Source organism: Benincasa hispida, chromosome 11, assembly GCF_009727055.1.
Source record: "Benincasa hispida cultivar B227 chromosome 11, ASM972705v1, whole genome shotgun sequence".
Classification (NCBI taxonomy): Eukaryota; Viridiplantae; Streptophyta; class Magnoliopsida; order Cucurbitales; family Cucurbitaceae; genus Benincasa; species Benincasa hispida.
The window spans coordinates 42,050,315-42,065,501 of record NC_052359.1 but is presented as its reverse complement, the minus strand read 5'-3'; the positions used below and the strand labels follow the sequence as shown (position 1 = coordinate 42,065,501).

Below are 15,187 nucleotides of genomic sequence, written 5' to 3'. Positions count from 1 at the left end.
AAACATCCATCAACAAGTCCATCCACAACCATTCATCACATAAATAGAATACAGATTATAAAACCCACCATTACTATAAAACAAGTCAATACAAGAATGGAATTTGGAATCAGAAACCTACAACCTAGTTCTGATACCAATTGAAGGAACTCATATGAGGAGAACCTTGAGTGGAAGCGAATCGACCATATTCCATTAATTATTGAATACAAAGTTTGTAGTAAAACGATAATAAGATATGCATTTAAATCTAAATTACAACATGATTTTCAAGAAACCTCACCTTTGAAGACCTTTTCTTCAAGATTTTCCCTCGAACAGATCATGAACAACTTGAAGACCTTCTTCAAGATTAATATCGGACCAAAACCCGGACACAACCATAATGTTACCTTGGTATTCTAAGGGTGAGAATCTAGGAGTGGTGGGCTCTGACTATTTTGGTTAAGAGGGAACATTTAAGGTAGAGAAGAAAGATTGATAATGCTTTCACACACAACTCAAAGAAACAGAACACTTCTTTCTCTTTTCTCTCTTCGTTCAACAACAACAGTCGTCAAGAACAAGAAGAAAACTATTTTCTTTTTATTCTCTTTTGCCAAATATACTAATGTGGGTGGAGAAAAAAGATGGGGGAGGAAGATGTAATTTCCTTCCTTATTATTCAAATAATAATAATATAATATAAATACAAATATGATAACTAACATATCATATTATATTTATATGTTTATATATATATATAATTATTTGTTATATCAAATACAACATATAACCTATAGTTTTAATATTGTATGACATACAATATAAACTATAGTTTCTTTTCTCTATTTTATGGCATTTAATATAAATCTCATTTATATTAAATTTAACAAATATGAATCCAACTCAGAGAAACTATATGTGAATTTCATTCAAATATTTATTTCCTCCCATTAAACTATAATGTATCAAATACATTATAACAATTATATCACATATATTGAAATAACTTAATTATATCATATATAATTAAATCCCTCTATTAATTTAAACAATTCAAATTAATCCAAAAACTGATTCTCAACTAAATTCTATTGAGCCACCAAAGGGACATCGTGGACTTGTAGCTTGAAGCTCCAACGGTACATGAATAATTGATTAAACTCTTTAATTACATCATTCACCATCTGTTAACTGTAGGGCACTCTACTAAAGACCAACAACTGCACTCTTCGCACTATAGATATATTTATGTGTCCATTGAATATAACCAATCAACAATACGATGACCCTTCACAAATTGCTCGTAAGTACAGTTCGGCTAAATTACTATTTTGCCCCTATAGTTATATCTAACTCTTAAGTACCACTGATCCCTCTAATGAACAATAGATCATAGTTCAACTATGACTAAACCCCTCTCGAGCCAAGAGAGGGTGTGGTGCCATATTGTTCAAGATCCAGAATCAGCCCTTAAGGGAGCAATTTATCTACTTACCCCTGCCTCGAAGAATGAGTGAATTCCATTTTGTGCAATTGTGTTCCCAGATCCCCAATCAGACGAATCCTCAAAATGGTAGACTTGTTGAGTCGGGGATCTGGTCACTCTCACCATACAAATCAAAAGACTGCCCTCATAGGCAGGAGTTCACAAATCACTCAGGATTCAAGTTTTGTTACCTATGGTCATCCTGGTGAAATATAAGTCTCTATTATGAATGGTGTTATATAATGGACTAAATATTTCGTGGTCCGGTCTTATACAAATTCTTTTGTATAAAATATCCCCGCTCGCATGTCTCATACATGAATGATCAAGATCATATCATTTGTAACACTTTATAACAATTGTAACATCTATAAAGGGAGCCATACTCGTACTGTCACCAGGATAAGATACCCAACCTTATCCATCTACTATAGACCATTTAAGTATCACTTAAACATGATCCACCTGTATGTCTCCACATATATGTTTGAGTTACAAAGATAACCCTAAATATTAGTTTATTGGTTTGTAGTTAATGCAACTAAATATCATATATTTTATAGACAATGAATAAAATATCATATACTTTATTAAATACATAAAGAGTTTGTTTAACAAAGTTTACAAACTATAGAACTGTACGAGATTTAGGGCATTAACCCCAATAACCTTGTTGTCGTAATGCCTTGGAAATGTCAGAAAATCCTATCCAAATACATTGTTTTTTTCACCTTTCTACAAAGAATCAAATTAAAATTAAAATTATTCCTCAAAAAATAATGAAAATTGCTAAACAAAACACAAAAATATGCCTTTAAAAAAACAAACAATAACAACAACCAATTCGTTACTCCAGTACTTTATGAAACATTCACAATGCAATAAATTGTTCTCTCAACACGTACACAACATAAGTTACGAAAATTCATCTAATTAACCAAAGTAAAAATTCCACTACCATTAATATTTTCTTTAAAAAGAAATTCAAATAAAAATAAAAGAGAGAAAAAAGAACCTGAAATTATTGTTTTGAAATTCAACCTTAATTTTCATTTTGGAATTGTCACTTGGTCGTATCAATAGTGGCATAGATTTTAGAGTCATGTGCGCTCTAGTTCCGTTTTGATCTTTGGTAATTTAGAAATGGTTGCTTATGAATAACTGAAAAAACTAAAACCCTACAAATACTTAAATAAATAAATAAAAAGAGGTTAGAATAGTTATTGTAGAAGGGATGGAGCCTCTTTATAGAAAGGTACTTCAATGAAAGGGTTTGATTGATTAGGTGTCTACCAAAGAAGTTGAAATCAGAAAGATATAATAAGGATATAATGGAAATTGTAAAAAAACTTCTCCTAGCAAAATAGTATTTTCAAGATTTTGTTTAGAGGTACTATGCATTTACTATTGGTGTTATAATTTTTTTTTAAAATTTTTTGTTGCATGATTTTGATGAATCGTTTCTTATTATGTTACTAAATCTTAAACCCTAAACCCTAAGATATGAATATTTGAAAATAAATTTAAAACCAAGAGGAAAATGCTTTTTTTTAAAAAAAAAAAAAAAAAAAAAATTCGTTAATACACGATTTTGTTGATACATGATTTTGACTAAAACCAAGAGGAAAATAAAAAAAAAAAAAAAAAAAAACTTTCATATTTTAATTCATTTATTGTTAAAACATGAATATTCTAGTGCTTTTTTACATATAAATATAGAAAAGTTTTTTATGTTTAATATTTCTTGAAAAGAATAATTTTATATACCTTAATGAAAATGATCAGCCCAACTTGGAGCAACTAAATTGTAAGAATCCACTTGATTTTCATCGAGTAAAAATTAAATTAAGATTGTAATTCAGTAAAAGGGTATATCGTCATTGAGTAAATGGTTATATCGATCAGTAAACAGTTCTCGGTAAAGAAGAATCTGAAAACATGAGGGGTGGACTTCTTAGTGCAACCGAGTTTTTTGAGTTGTTAAAAGAAGGGCAGCCGAGAGTCATTGTTTGAGGAAGAAGACGAAGAAAGATAAACGAACGTTGGAAGTCCACCTCGCTGGAGAAGTACTCAAGGATGGTAAAATGGAAAGAAGAACAGTTTGAGGCCAATGATATAGTTGGATGGACAAAATTGAAATGCCTGAAGTGCGATCGACCGTAACTCTGTGAGTGGTTTATTTTTCGGAAGATTTAATTATTAGTTAAATATTATGAGATTTGATGAAATTATGATTATGTATAATTTTAGATGAATTAATATATGATTTGCGAAAAGTGTTTACGAAATTCACGATTTTATGTTTAAGAATGATTTAGAAAATTTATTTTGTGATATTTCAAAATGATTATCAAGATTTTCAAGTAAAATCATGTTTTAGCCGGATTTTAGGTTTTTGATGTATTTCACATGAGAAATTTTGGATTTGTGAATAAGAAAGGTCATTATTTTTAAAATGATATCAAGATATGTGAAAGCAAGATTTATAGAAATGACCAAGTTTTATGTTTCAAGTTCGAAGTAGTTTTCAAACCACTAGATCGATATATTCATAGGTGATTTTTCACTTCATTGACGTGAATGTGTTTCCATAGTGTAGTCATGATATTTATGAGGTCTTTGGGACCTACTTCGGCACATATATAGGCTTTGAGTCGTTTGTCGAAGTGCTTTGCTTTCTGGGATTGCTCTGCGTGCACATAGGACCATGTTTGCTCTGCTATTTACCTTAAGCTTGCTCGGTGAGTAGTATGACCATGGTTGCTTTGCTATACATTTGGAGCTTTCTCGATATATAATATAAACATGTTTCTCTACTATATGCGTTAAAGTTCCTCTGTATATAGTATGACCACATTCGGGTATAGGTTTGGTGAAGTTTGATACAAGTTCATGTTTACAAGTGCAAGAGAATATTTTTTTGATTTTATGTATGTGATAGTTTTCAATTTTCTAAATTACTCATGATTCTTATATGTTTATGGAACTTGAATTTCTACTCAACATGATTATATAGTTTTCTCAAATTATTTTTCTATGAATTCTCATCATTTATTGGGCATTTTGGGATTAGCGTATCAGAAGCTGTCCAGACTCATAAGCTTGTTGCTATATGTAGTCAGGCATGGAGTTCTAATAAGATTATGGATGTGTAAGTGTGCACGTAATATTTAATTCAAGTTAAGTTTCAAGTTCAAGGCAAGTTTGACAGTAGGCTCCATTGGACGCTCAGGGTATATTGTAGTCAAAGTCCGTCTTAGGTTAAGATAGGATAATCTGGACGGGTGTGACATAAATCAAACAAATCAATTAAATAAAATTGAAAATTGTGAACAAACAAAAAATGATAAAGTAAATCTATTGAACTAAAATATCTATGAGGATGGATTTGAAATTTAGGATGAGAATAATATATGGTGTAATGCTCATAGAAAATATACAATAATAATAGGAAAATAAATTTGAAATTTTGGTATCTACGCAAAAATAAAGAAATAAAAATCACAATGATTTAATTTCAAATCACAAAACAAAAAACAATCGACCTAGAAGTGTGTAAACAATTCAACATGGTCGGTTGAAGAGAAAAGCAAGACCAATGTCGTAAATTTCATGTTTCACCCTTTACCATTTTTACGATTTGATGCATCACCATTTGAAGGAAAAGTTAGGAACTACGTAAGTTGTTGTAGATATGGAAGGGTTACTAATATTAATCGAACTTTAAAAAAAAATGTGTACGGTAAAAAAAAAATCATAACCACCAAATGAAAGGGTGAAAGAGTTAATAGAACACAATCATAACAACCACATAAAAGGGTAAGAGGGTTGATAAAACACAATCGTAAAAATGAAAGGATGAAATTAAATAGGAGGGTATAGTAAACATTTCATTGAAATTGAAGGGTAACATGAGAATGTAAAAAATTTCCAACAAAAAATTACGTAGATATAATAAATAATATCTACTTTTAATATAGTATTTATATATATATATATAATTATTTATTATGTTTGTATCTCTATTTCCTAAAACCCTTTTGCTTCTAAAAAGAAAGTTGTTTTCTTCACGAAGAAATGATTCTCTTTCTTGGAAACATTCAAAGCAACTCACATGCCTCCAATCTTTTTCAACATCTCAAGCAAAAGATGTCAAAAAAGAGAGTTAAGAAATGGAAACAAATTTATTATCTCAACTTTTTTTTACTTTTGTTGGAAGCCCAACAAAAAGCATACATCAAAACAAAAGCGCCACCTATAAACCGCTCTCCTCTTTGAAAAGTGAGGACACTCAATGGGGAGAAGATCCAAAACCAATAAAGTTGTACTATAAGAACTCATGTCTAAAGTGGTAATATCATATATCATTATGTAAAATTATATGGAGGTTCTAATATCCTTTACAACTTTCAAATTAATTAAGAAACAATCACAATTATCATTCATGCAAACACAAAAACATAGACAACTTATAAGATATATATAGGTTGCCTTGCTCATGTGTGTGTTTATTAGAAAATGGTTGAATTGCTTCAAATGATCAACAATAAACCCTAAAGAACAAGCTTATAATATCAAACTCAAACTCCTTCAAAGTACAAGCATAGAACAACTTAATTGAACAAGGGTTTAATTACCTTAATAATTATTTACCAAGACCAATATAATATAAGTACTTAAATAATAAAAATTTCTAATACTGTCGAAATTCTATACCCTTTTCGTTCATATTAGAAATTTGTCTTCCTATGGAAATTTCTCCCAAATAAGGGAACAATTAATGCAAAGGACATTGAAATCCAATTTATTGATTAGACACCAAATCTTGTCATGGCAAGATTCTTGTATGTGTGTATATATATATGTATGTATGTATAGAAGTGGTTGATAACAAAAATTTGCTCAAACAAAAAGATATTTATGTATATATATATATATATATATATATATATATATCTTTCCGTATTATTCCATAAGGAAATCAATGAAAAAAGATGACTAGAACAGGTATAAATAGGAAGAGAGCAGCAAAGTCGTAATCATAATTATATTATTAGAGTTCATCAAACTGGAAGCTGCGTTCTTCTGGTTCGCCTTTCCCGGCCGGTGATTGTTGGCACCTGCCGCCCCGGTGCCGGACCTTCCCCCTTTAGCCTTTAAAACAGTCCAACTATCCATCGTCTTATTCTCTTCTCCACCGCCTCGTCTGTTCACTGGAAACCAAAAAGAGACAATAGGAAAAAATTAAATAGTTATCAAACAAGAGAAATTGATCCGTAAAATTTGGTCCCTCCCTTGAGAAATTGTGTTTGACCCATAGGAGAGAATTGCAATAAGAATAGGACCAAAGTCAGAAATTTCTTAGTAAGATTATATAGATGTAATGAAAGAAAAAAGAATTACATTCTATAAGTTAACAAATCATTTTGATCCTCATTTTAAATTATTCAACTTTAGTATTTCAACTTTCAATAAATCTTATAGTTACTCCTTGAATTAGTCAAATAATAATAACAAAGACAATAATTCAACCTAAGAAAGAGAATATTAATCACTCTAATCAAGATGGAGGATAGTAAGTGGGACAAAATTTTAAGTCAAGGATCAAATTAAGATGTCCCCTCTCTTCTTCACTCTATTTCTAAAGAGAGAACAGTTACAAAGATTTTAAACATTTGAAATTGTGTACTTGTTTGTCACAAAACATAGAAACCAATAAAAGAAAATAACATAAAAACAAAAGAGAAAGCAAAAGAAAGAAGGGTTTGAATCTCACCCACAAGTACTTGTTGATGATGATGAGTTTGAAGAGGAGGGATGGAGTTGAATGAGTGGTTTGAATTGGAAAGAGATTCATATTGAAAAGAATTAGAAGCATTAATGGAAAGGGATGAAATCCCAACAGTTTGAAGGATTAATAAGAGGGAAATTAGGAGGCATGCATATACTCCCATGATTATGATCTTAGAGGCTATATGTTTTCAAAACTTTTTCTTCACTAGGGGATAGCCATAGCCATAGCTCTCTCACACTAGCTTATTGTAGAGGAGCTAAAGCTAAGGATATGTAAACTTAAGATACAAAGAGAGGAATATTTATGCTTCTATTTTAGTTTTCATAAGTAATTAATTAACAAAAAAAATATTATTCTCTCTTTCTCTCTCTCTCTCTAATGGAATGGAACAGCTTTTGAGGATGTGAGTGCTAGTATAAATTCCTTTCTTGTTTGTTAATAGTGAATTAGATTGATGTAAATATTATATTCTTCTCAATGCTTTTCTGAGTTGTATATGTTTTTGCTCCTTGGTGTAAAGGGCCCAAATGGTGAACTAGTGGGTGTTTTTGTCACACTTTTATCTTTTTTTTTTTTCCCCCATGTGGAGGGTGTGGGTGGTAAATTAATTAATTAGGGCTAGAAATTTGATTGGTAAAGTTAGGTTTCATGATGGTTTAATATGGTATCAAAATCTAAGGTTTTGTTTGCTAATCATTTTGTTTGTTGTTTTTGTTTTTAAAAATTAAGTTTATGGACACTATTTCCACCTCAAAATTTTTTCTTTTGTTATCTACTTTTCACCGATGGTTTAAAAAATCAAACCAAATTTTGAAAACTAAAAAATGTAGTTTCCAAAAAGTTGTTTTTGTTTTCGGAATCTGGCTATGAATTCAACCATTATTGTATTTAAGAAAGATTCAAATCATTGTAAGAAATATGGATGAAATTGACTTAATTTTTAAAAACAAAAAACCAAATGGTTATTAAGCGATGCCTAAGTTTTGTGTTCAAATCATCGTAATACTAATTTTCTCCTAGACTTATATACGTTTTTGATTCAATAGAGTTGAATTCGTAGTTTCTTAATCTAAGTACTTTAATTATGTTTGACACTTAAAAGATTCCATTTTCGTGGTTAAATTTAGGGTATGACTAGATCTCTTCTTGCCTCCCAAAAAAAAAAACATTTAGTAATGCTAAGTAAACACGTCGGTGGAAAAATTCCACATGTGCATGACAAAGCAAAGATTTGGTTCAAAGTCTAATTAAGCTTTAGACTATTTGTTGGGAAGGTTGAACCTCTTCTTATCTCTAAAGTATATGATATTATTTATTTTAATTTAAAATTCATATGGATACTATCGTCTGTTTGGGAAATTGAGTTGTTTATTATAATTAGCAAGTATTATAGCCTATAAAGTTGTAAATATGGTTTATAGGTTATAATAATTTGTGTTTGAGGTATAAACTATTTTAGTTTGAATTATAGTAGTTTTTTTATTTGGAGTATAGACTATTATAGTCTGGGTAGGAAATAGTAAACACTATAACAAACCGTAAAAGTGAGAATAAGAAGGATAAATAGTAAATATTGTAACAAAGAAGGATTTGAAATAGTAATACTATAGTTAATCATAGGTTATAATAGTTGGAAATTACAACAACTATTACAAGTAGAGTCCGAAACATGGAGTGACTTATAATAACTCACTCTACCCGCTTGAAGTTAGGGACCTAAACACCCATTATATGTTTTAAAAAGATTTGAAAGTAACTTTTTAGAATAGATGCAATTGGTCTCTAAGAGGGAAGGAGGAGGGAGAATAGAGAGGAGAGAGGAAGAGGGTGGGAGATGAGTGAGAATTTTTGTTTAAAATGAGAAATATAAGGTTAGAGACCTTTTAAATCTATTTTTCAAAATTTGGGGACTAAAATGACTAATTTAAAACCTTAGAGACCAACTACACAGATTTCTGAAAGCTCAAGGATCAAAAAGGTAATTTTTTCCTACAATCTTCTTCAAGGTTGGTTTCAAGTCTTTCCGAAAAAATGTTTCCAAGATCTTGATTTTGTTTTTTTTTTAAATTAGTGACGTAGGATTATGTTCACATTTAATTGGGCACCACATGTTTCCATACTTTTTGTTTTTTGTGGCACATAATTGACTCGAGTAGAGGTAAATTTAATAAAACGGAGTATATTTAAAACATTCAAAAAGTTTAAGCAATTCCTAGACATGAACTATAGTTCACCTACTTATTAAAAATAGGCGAGTTCACATGTATCCATCACACATTTTCTACGTATTATGTATGGATCAATCCTTAACTATATGAAAACACACGTGTAGAAAGTTGAATAGACATAATAAGATCAATGGAATCTTTATATATTGTTTGTGATTAGAATACTGCTAAAGAAAACCACTGTCAAACCAGTTTTATGAATGAAGAAAGTGAAAGGTGGAATAAAGGAAAAAGGGCAAAATAGAACAACAACTAAACCACTTATTCAGAGATCCAAAATGTTGTGGGTTGCCAAGAATCTGATGCCTACTTGTTCTTCATCACCATACACATCATTTCAACCAAAAATTTTTGTGCTAAAGTGTGTGTTCACAATAAATTTGCATCACTATTCTATGTAAAGTTGCAAGAGTATATCAAATATGAATTCGTTGGATATTTGGAGTATGCTAATTTTTTTTGAAGTATAAAATAATTTCAAGCATACAAATCAAAACTTCAACAACTTTTTACCCTTTCTTTACAATTTGTTGTGTAACTACTTGTATCAGCTCAAAGTATAAATATGCATAATTTAGATTTAGTAGTGTAATCTTTCATAAACTTCCAAAAGTTACCAGATTTGTAAAGAAAGTGACTTAGATCTTAAATAATAAAAAGTTCTTCTCCTTCCCGTGGATGTAGGCACTCCATTGCCGAATCGCGTACATCTCCGTGTAACTCTTCTTCCCTTCTTTCTTTTTATCACATTGCATGTTTCTTCTTCTTCTTCATTCTCACAGCAAACTCACGCAAACAATCAAAAAGAGTAGAGGGTTAGAAAGCATTTCTGTAAAAGCAGACTGATACGAGAGAGAGAAAGAAAATAAAATTTGTTTGTTAATTTCTTTTCCCATCAGAAGTGGTGTCTCTTCCATGAGGCAGTGAAAGTGGAATTTACCAGGTATTGCACATCAGTTGGAAGGTCGTGGAGCAACCAGAGCCAAGCAATCTACCTACCAAAAATTTTTGGGGCAAATTAACTAAGGCTTTTAATCATGGATCTGTTCAGCTGAACCCATTTCATCATTTGGGCTTTTTCTTTATTCAAGAAATTAAGTGAGCAGGCCCAACAAAGTGGTATCAGAGCAAAAGACTGACAAGATTGCAGTTCTTGAAGATTCAAGTTTCACTCCAAGATATCAGTAGCAAGATTCGGAGTAGAGAAGTTCGATGGTAAAGGAGATTTTGACCTATGGAATGCCAAAATCAAAGCAATTCTTGGCCAACAGAAGGCTCACAGAGCTCTCCTTGACCCATCTACAATCCCAGCCTCAGTGACAGCTCAAGAAAAAAGAAGATTGGGAGCTGACAGCTTATGGTACGTTAGTCCTAAACCTTAGTGATAATGTTTTAAGGCAAGTTTTAGATCAAGAAATAGCCTGTAGGATATGGATTAAATTGGAAGACTTATATGCTACAAAGGACCTTCCTAGTAAAATATACCTTAGGAAGAAATTCTTTACATTTAAAATGGATTCATCAAAGTCTCTAACCGACATTCTAGATGAATTCAAGAAAATTGTTGTTGAATTCAAACCCTTAGGAGAGAAACTTCAGGATGAAAATGAGGCCTATATGCTTCTTAATTCTTTGCCTGAACCCTATAGGGAAATTAAAAATGCTCTAAAATACGGAGGGATAATATAAGTACTGATACAATAATATCAACTTTAAGAACTAGAGAGCTAGAGTTAGAAACTAACAAAAAGGATTATCCTAGTGGTGAAGGGTTATTTGTTAAAGGAAATTTTAAACTAAATCATTCAAAGGATAGAAAACCACATAATTCGAAAGAAAATAAGCCTAAACAGAAATTAAAATGTAAATACAGCAAAAAGAAAGGACATTTAATCAAAGATTGTTTTATTCTTAAAAGGAAGAACCAAGAGAAAGAAAAAGACTTTAAAGGTAAATAGCCTAAAGCTTTTGTGGTAGAAGGATCTTATATCTACTCAAATGCTCTAGCCTCAACCTTAGATAAATCCAACCATGTAAATCCCCTAGGAAAACATGATTGGGTCCTAGATTCTAGATGCACCTATCACATGACCTCTATAAGACCATGGTTCAACATCTATAAAGAAATTGAAGGAGAAATGGTTTACATGGGAAACAACTAAGGTTGTAAGATAGAAGGCATTTGCTCTATTTCTATGAAACTTAAGGATGGAACTATTAAACTTCTTAGAAATGTAAGATATGTTCCACTTCTTAAGAGAAACCTAATTTCTTTAGGAATGCTTGATGCAATTGGATGTGAATATAGGGGCAAAGGAGGAATCCTTGAGGTGCTAAAAGACTCTAAGGTAATACTTGTTGGGGAAAAAGTAAATGACTTATTTGTAGTTAAAGGAGTTAAAATGATGACATGGGCATATGTTGCCACCACAAATGAGATCACTGGGGCTAATGTTTGGCACAAGAGATTCTCTCACATTAGTACTAAAGGCCTAAACGTCTTATCTAAGCAAGGGATTCTACCTAAAGGTCTCTCAGATAATCTAACTTTCTATGAACATTGTGTTTTAGGAAAGGCTAAAAGACAAAGTTTTACTAAAACACAACAACCATAAAGGCTATCCTAGATTATATTCACTCAAACCTATGTGGTCCAGCTTCTACACCTAGCCTAAGTAGCTCAAGGTATTTACTCTCTTTCACTGATGACTTCTCTAGAAAAAGCTGGGTTTACTTCCTTAAAACTAAAGACTAAGTGTTTGATAAGTTTAAGGAATGGAAACTCATGATAAAGAAACAAACTTCTAAAGAAATTAAATATCTGATAACTGATAATGGACTGGAATTTTGTAGTGAAGAGTTTAATAAGTTTTGCAAAGAAACGGGCATAACTAGCCATAGGACTGTTAGATTTACTCCACAACAGAATGGAGTTGCTGAGAGACTTAATAGAACAATCATAGAAAGGGTTAGATGTCTTCTTTTAAATGCCATTCTTAGTGAAAAGTATTGGGCTGAGGCAACAAGCTACACTGTTTTCACCTTAAATAGGTGTCCTCATTCCTCCCTAAACTTCCTAACTCCTGAAGAAAAATGGACAAAACAACCTCCTAACCTAGAAAATCAAAGGGTATTTGGATGTGTTGGCTATATTCACCAAAGTCAGGGGAAACTAAAATCTAGGGCAATGAAGTGTATGTTTGTTGGGTTCTCAGAAGGTGTTAAAGGCTTTAAGATGTGGAATCCTATTGAGAAAAGATTTGTTGTAAGCAGGGATGTTACGTTTAAAGAAAAAGAGATGTTTATACAAAAGGAAAAGACAACCTATGAAGTTCCTAAAACCCCTACTACTGCTAGGATTGAGGTGGAGGCACCTAAAGATTCATCCACTAGTCACAATCCTCCTAATGAATTTGAAGAAGAAGAAGAGGAAAACTCAGGTGAGTCTACTAAGTATACTGAAACTCAACCTGATTTGAGTCAGTATTCATTAGTTAGGGATAAACAAAGAAGAGTGATAGTTTTTCCAATTAGGTATACTGAAACTAATTACATGAACCTAGTTCTAAATGCCACAATAGCTCCTAATGACCAAGAACCTGCTACTTTTGAAGAGGCAGTGAGCTGCCCTAATGCTAGGTCTTGGATTGATGCTATGTGTGAAGAAATGGAATCACTCAGTGTCAACAACACTTGGACCCTAGCCCCTCTTCCTAAAGGATGCAAGCCTATAGCTTCCAAGTGGATATATAAACTAAAGGAGGGTTCTACTAAAGAAGAAAACCCTAGGTATAAGGCTAGGTTAGTGGCTAAGGGATTTACCCAAAGGGAAGGCATAGACTATTCTGAAATTTTTTCACTAGTAGTAAAGCAAACCTCTATCAGACTTCTGTTGTCTCTAGTTGCTCATTACAACCTTGAATTAGATCAACTAGATGTTAAAACAGCTTTCCTTCATGGAAATCTAGAAGAGGTTATCTATATGGTTCAACCTAAAGGGTTTGAAGAAAGAAGAAAGGAAGATTTTTATTGTCTCCTAAACAAATCTATATATGGTCTTAAACAATCTCCTAGATGCTGGTACAGAAGATTCAGTGACTACATAGAGAGTATTAGGTTTCAAAGAAGTACTTATGACATTTGTTCTTATATTAATTCAAATACCTATTAGGACAAAGTCTATTTACTCCTCTATGTGGATGATATGTTACTAGCTGGGAAATCTAAGGAGGATATAAAACATGTCAAAGATCTTTTAAAGAGAGTGTTTGACATGAAAGACTTGGGTCAGTCTAAAAAGATTCTTGGGATTGAAATAAACAGAGATAGGGCTTTTTCTATCCTCACCATCAGTCAAACAGACTACTGTGAAAAGGTTATTAAAAGGTTCAATATGTCTAATGCTAAGTCTGTTACTATACCTATTGCTAGTCATTTTAAACTCTCCTCAGATAATTCACCTAAGGAAACAGATATAAAACATTTGACTCAAATGCAATTAATCCCTTACAACCAAGCAGTAGGTAGTTTAATATATCTAATAATATCAACTAGACTAGACTTATCCTATTGTACTAGTCTTGTCAGTAGATACATGTCTAACCCTAGAAAAAGGCACTGGGAAGCAACAAAATGGATATTAAGATACTTAATATGGTATAAACAATCTAAATTAACATATCAAAGTTCAAAAGAAACAGAATTAGAGCTATATGGATATGTTGATTTAGATTTTGCAGGTGACCAAGACAAAAAGAGATCATTAATAGGTTACTATTCTTATATGGTCCAAATTTATTATGTTGGAAAGCAAATCTTCAGTCAACACAGCCCTATCCACTACTGAAGCAAAATACATGGTATTATCAGAAGCTATAAAAGAAGCATTGTGGTTAAAGGGGTTGATGAAGAACTTTGGTATCAATCAAATAGTAGTTAAGATCTACTGTGATAACCAAAGTACCATTCATCTTTTCAAAAACCCTCAATACCACTCAAGGACCAAACACATAGATATAAAATATCATTTCGTAAGGGACAAAATAGAAAAAGGTGAAGTCGAAGTACACAAGGTTCATACCATTGAGAATGTTGTTGATATGCTTACCAAACCTATTTCAAAGCTCAAGCTCTCCAACTGTCTTGGTCAGATCGGTTTCCAGCTACCTGAAAAAGGGTGAAGACAAGTTAGATCTGGAAGAATAAAAGCTTGCATGTTGAGCTTAAAGTGGAGATTTGAAGTATTAAATAAGTTCAAGCATACAAATCAAGACTTCAACAGCTTTTTACCCTTTCTTTACAGTTTGTTGTGTAACTACTTGTATCAGCTTAAAGTATAAATTTGCATAATTTACATTTAGTAGTGTAATCTTTCATAAACTTACAAAAGCTATAAGATCTGTAAAGAAAGTGACTTAGCTCTTGAATAATAAAAAGTTCTTCTCCTTCTCGTGGATGTAGGCACTCCATTGCCGAACCACGTACATCTCCGTGTAGCTCTTCTTCCCTTCTTTCTCTTTATCACATTGCATGTTTCTTCTTCTTCTTCATTCTCACAGCAAACTCACGCAAACAATCAAAAAGAGTAGAGGGTTAGAGAGCATTTCTGTAAAAGCAGACTGATACGAGAGAGAGAAAGAAAATAAAATTTGTTTGTTAATTTCTTTTCCCATCAGAAGTGGTGTCTCTTCCATG

The 15,187-nt window shown here is 31.9% G+C and overlaps 1 long non-coding RNA gene across 1 annotated transcript; it reads right to left on the bottom strand.

Annotated features, from left to right (window-relative positions):
* Nucleotides 1-6,084: 6,084 nt before the first annotated feature.
* LOC120091345 lies at nucleotides 6,085-7,552 on the bottom strand. The gene is made up of 2 exons (XR_005485691.1): nucleotides 7,248-7,552; nucleotides 6,085-6,684 (listed from the first exon to the last, which is right to left on the bottom strand). It is a non-coding gene; the product is annotated as an uncharacterized LOC120091345 (long non-coding RNA).
* Nucleotides 7,553-15,187: the final 7,635 nt, after the last annotated feature.